This window comes from Misgurnus anguillicaudatus, chromosome 15, assembly GCF_027580225.2.
Source record: "Misgurnus anguillicaudatus chromosome 15, ASM2758022v2, whole genome shotgun sequence".
NCBI lineage: Eukaryota > Metazoa > Chordata > Actinopteri > Cypriniformes > Cobitidae > Misgurnus > Misgurnus anguillicaudatus.
In genome coordinates this window covers 35,396,534-35,401,750 of record NC_073351.2, presented here as the reverse complement: position 1 = coordinate 35,401,750, position 5,217 = coordinate 35,396,534, and the positions used below count along the sequence as shown (strand labels likewise).

Here is a 5,217-nt window from a genome sequence, read left to right as displayed (position 1 = left end):
TAGACAAAAAATATACAATTTAAGTGAATTTGTGCTTAAAACAAGCAAAAATATCTGCCAATGGGGTGAGAAAAATTTTCTTGAATAAAATGTTTAAGAAAAAATTTACTTAAATTTAATATTTTTTTCTCTAAAACTAGATTTCTTTTCCTAGGTCATTTTGCTCATCAAGAAAATGCATCTTAATTTAAGAATAAGTAAAATAAAATATAAAACTTTTGTTTAAATGTAGCTTAAATAAATTGATTGCAACCACTTACCTTAAAAAACTGATTAAATTCAATGAATCATTTTTTTCAGTGAAGACAAAAATACTAAGTAAGAAAGTCTTTTTTTTGCAATGTAGGGCTGCTCTATTATGGGCAAAATCATAATCACAATTATTTTTGTAAACATCATAATCACGATTATTTAACATGATTACTCTGTGACTTCGATGCATTTATTAATTTTTTTATTAAGTAAGTGTTGCAATAGACTTCACGTCTATTACACATTTTAATTGCACAATTTTTGTTTTACCTCGATTATCTTGTTTTTGTCATTTTTTAAATCAAAAATGGAAATTGAAAATAAAAACTATTAATTGCACAGCCATATCGCACAGTATATCTGATTTTAAACTATACCTGACTTGCCTGCTTAAAATGACAAAGTGCCAGTGTTTAAACTGCTCTAAAAATGACATTGCACCTAAACATCTAGTGATGGGATTTAGAGGAGGTGTGTAACAGAACTCAAAACCTCCTTCTTTAGAAATGCAACAAATGGCCATCCACATTTAAAATCCAATGGAGTCGAAATAAAATGATGGAATGACTCAAATGATCTGTTCAAAAGCTTTTTTCAGATCAACTGTTGTGCATGCACATCAATCTAAACATCTAAACAAATAGCATTGTAAATGTAGCAGGGGGTCAGTTTTTAAATGCATCTCTGATATACAGTCATACGTTGCCTGTTTGATGCAAGCCACATATTAAAGCCCAAAACTTTGGTTTAATTTTGGCACGTCTAAATGAAGAACGACTTGCTCTATTAATGTCCAAATGTAAGCCTCTCTTTGCTGGTTAACAGAATAAACCCTGTAAGCCAATCAGCATCAACACTTCTAATCATGGCTAAAGTAGTAAGGTGTTCCCAACTCACTTCAGCTAAATAATAAGTAAAGGAAGAGCTATAGTTTGTTACAGACTTCAAGCACTGCCATGCCATCAGTGTAATGCTTTCATGATTATCAGCTGATTAAATTGACTGTATCTTCTCTTGAGACGCTTGAATGTCGCTCTGCCATCTGTTCAATATTATAAAAATAAGATTTACTGTGGAGAGACCTCAGGGCCGGAGTGGGACTCATTTTCAGCCCTGGAGTTTCATGCCTTAGACCAGCCCACTTTAGTTCACGACTGACTATTAAAATAATATCTTTAAACCCTCAGTAGTATAAGTCTGCAGTAGTGCACTGTTCTCTGCAGCCTTGCAATTCACTGTATTTTTCAAATATATAATTTCATATTCCGTGCAAATGCAGTAAACAATTATAATTTTTGCCATAATCATGCAGCCCTACCATAAGAAAATAATATTACTAAAGTAAACTTATTCAAAAACTAAAGGAAACAAATGTGTTTGTGTTTTCCTCTATATTTCTATTTCTAAAAAATGGAGTCTTGAGATTAACTGTTGGGTTGATAACGTTTGGAAACCCCTGATATACAATACACAAGCAAGATTTATCAAGTATGCATTGGCAACAAATGGAAAAAATCTGTATCTTTTTTTTAGAACTTAGATCATGTCTATTGCTAAATCACGTAGGCCTACAGTGTGTTAAAAAAAAGAAAACATCATGGATATACTTTTGAAACTACTTTTTTAAAATAAACTAATGAGTTTTGCATCAAATAGATTTTTGTTCCTCTTGCAATAAACGATGAATAATGACTAGTCATAGAGAATTCATCTATGACTTGGATAAAAAATACGTTTTGTAAATTCTTTTCCTTTTAGAGGCCAGCCCGTTTGTATTAAGACGCGCTCAAGTTTATTTAAAATATAATAGACGCGCGGCCGGACGCGCTCAAGTTTATTAAAAATATAGACGCGCGGCCGGCAAGCGCACTCAAAAGACGCGCTCAAGTTTATTTAGAATATAATTGACGCGCGGCCGGCAAGCGCACTCAAAAGACGCGCTCAAGTTTATTTTAAATATAGACGCGCGGCCGGCAAGTGCACTCACAAGACGCGCTCAAGTTTATTTTAAATATAATAGACGTGCGGCCGGCAAGCGCACTCAAAAGACGCGCTCAAGTTTATTTTAAATATAGACGCGCGGCCGGCAAGCGCACTCAATATAGACGCGTCTGAAACAAAACTCGTGTTCAAGTAAGCGCTTTGAAAACCAGAAGACAGCGGCACGTCCTGCGTTTCCCATGCGTTTTAGATGTCAATGAACCCTAATGCAAGAATTCTTCCAATAAGTGGTCGGGACTCGGGACACAATCAACTTGTGCATAAAATGTAATGTTTGCATACATAGTTAAATAAATATTATACATATAATATGATTCATACTGTAAAAATAATTGACTTACCATTAAGAACAATACAGATACATTACAGAAATGCACACATATACATCTCAGTAGCCATTAAAACTTTAAATATATAAATAATAAAACCTATAACGTGATAAAAACGCCATAAAAACACTACTCTGAAGGGAAAAATAGGGGGAACATAGGGGGAACAGACTTCGACACAACAGCGGCGAGGACATCTCTCACCCGCAAATACGCGTCATCCCGGTGGCATGACAACACCGGCCCTCGTGGCCAAAAAAAACAGACCGGCCCACCGGGAATCCTCCCGGTTTTCCCTATGGCCAATCCGGGCCTGAGAGACCTTATGCAAAGTGCAAAAGTGTAAGAAACTAATGTTTTTATTTTTACATGCGTCACACTGTTGAATGCATCCTTTTGAAGTCACGACAAATTTTACGACTATGAATCCTATACTCTGAAATGCATTCCTTGTGAAGCCCAGTTCAAATTAAGGGGGGCTAAGGGTGGTCCCGGACCTCCTATAAGCATTGACGGACCCCCTATAAAGCACATAACTATAAATTAAGTTTTTAATTTTAAAACTATTAAAATATTCATTCACACTAATTTGAGGGGTAAAATGTTTAGGGTTTGAGTTAAGGGTAGTTTCGGGCTTCTTTGATTAAAACGTTGATCCAGGATCACAAATACTTTGTGAAATCACAGACCCTATTCACCTTATTTTTCACGACAACAAGGGCGGCGCCATTGCGCTCAGTTTGTCAACGTACTTCCGGCCGCATAGAAGAAGAGCAGCTGAGGCAGTGACTGAAGGCGACGCGTTAAGCTTAAAAAGTTCATTCAAGCGCCTTTATGTTTGTTTCTTACCAATTTTAACGGACGGGAAGCCGACTGAGGAACACCCTTATCCCAAGCAATGGTTCGAGTACGATGGTCCGGTAACTTTAAACCACGCCGGGTGTTGAAAAGGTGTCCAGTTTCAGGTAAGCTATCTTAGCTAACTATGTGCTCGTTCGTCTAAAGTTAGATTTGTGAAGTCCGTTCTACAAATACAATTAAGATCAGTAACGTTAGTTTATTAATGCAACTATTTGAATGGTTTTAATTGTCCCCCAATAATTATATATTTACGATAGTACAACGAGATATTATAGTACATTACATTATTACAGTAGCCCACGTGATTCCTACAAGTTACTGAGATTTCAGATGCTAGAATGTCAGTTCATTTCTCATTCAGATATTGATAATGACCTATTAAACAATATTATTTAACACTGAATTTAGAGGCTGTGTGTATAATGTTACTGTCTCTTTTTAATGCATCTCTCTCTTACACACTGTTCTGTTTAAGTATGGGTGCCATTTATATATTAATTCTCATGATGCAACTTTACTTTAAATACTAACATGAAAATGTTTATGGTTTTATTGTTTTCACAGATGCATTGATGTGTAGTGATGCAGTGGACAACTGTGAGGATGATACAATCAACATGTTCCTAAACTGTGATGCAGAAACACAATGAGAGGATCCATCCGTCTCTGACCACAACTACACTTTAAAATCACAACTCAACCTGAAGCAACCTACATCTGATATGGGAAAACAATGGTGCGGTTTCTCAGACAGGGCTTATGCTGGTACCAGGCTAAAATGCATATTTGAGCTACAAAAATGTAAAAACACCTTGTACTGACATACCTCAACATATATGAGTGCCATTGTTTTGTCACAAGATGCGCACCAGTCTTGTTTTTTTGTAAGGTTTGTTTGTAAAAACTAAAATGTCCTAATATAATTAAGGCCTAGTCCTGTAAACCCTGTCCGAGAAACTGCTTCAATGTGTTGAGCTGGCACAAATGTACATATCTCTGCTGAGAAACAACCATCTTTGTCAGCTTTACACAGGGTTGATATTGCATCCATTACACAGTTGCCAAGCACTTTACCAGTACATACACCAACAGCTTCCAGATATACGCTTGGGATCAGCTCCTGATGACTCTGATAAAGCTGTGTCTTAATTTATTGCAGGGTGGTCTTGCTGAAAAGTTAGCTGTTTCTTAGTCTAGTTATCTTTATAAACCTTTACAGTGTGACCTGATTTTACCTGTTGTAAAGTTACATTAAACCTTCATATGTGATCAGATGTCATGCAGTGATATTAAACATTTACAATGTGAGCTGTTGTGCATTTATATTAAACCTTTACAATGTGATCAGATGTTACCTGCCATGCAGTTATATTAAACCTTTACAATGTGATATGATGTAGTGCATTTATATTAAACCTTTACAATGTGATCAGATGTTACCTGTCATACAGTTATATAAACCTTTGCAATGTGATCAGATAGTATCTGTAAGGAATTTCTTAAACCGTATGTGAGCTTTGTAGATTCCACTTAAAAGGATTTAAGTCTCCTGATTTGAAGGAATAAGTGTTGACAAGTTTGCAAATGAATTCTATCATACATTACCACATAAAAACGAAATAGTTATTGGACTGGCTAAGGTGCACATTTGCTTTAAAAAAGACGAAATCACTGTGTAAATATAAATACTTTTAATAATTTTCAATGCTGCTCCATCAACTCCTGACAGGACGAGGTAATTAAATATGCCAGGTTACTTGCCGCGGCCGCTTCA

The 5,217-nt window shown here is 35.8% G+C and overlaps 1 long non-coding RNA gene across 1 annotated transcript; it reads left to right on the top strand.

Annotated features, from left to right (window-relative positions):
- The first annotated feature begins 3,265 nt into the window (after positions 1-3,265).
- Positions 3,266-4,833, top strand: LOC129444152 (uncharacterized). The gene is made up of 2 exons (XR_008644303.2): positions 3,266-3,547; positions 4,008-4,833. It is a non-coding gene; the product is annotated as an uncharacterized lncRNA (long non-coding RNA).
- The last annotated feature ends 384 nt before the right edge of the window (positions 4,834-5,217 follow it).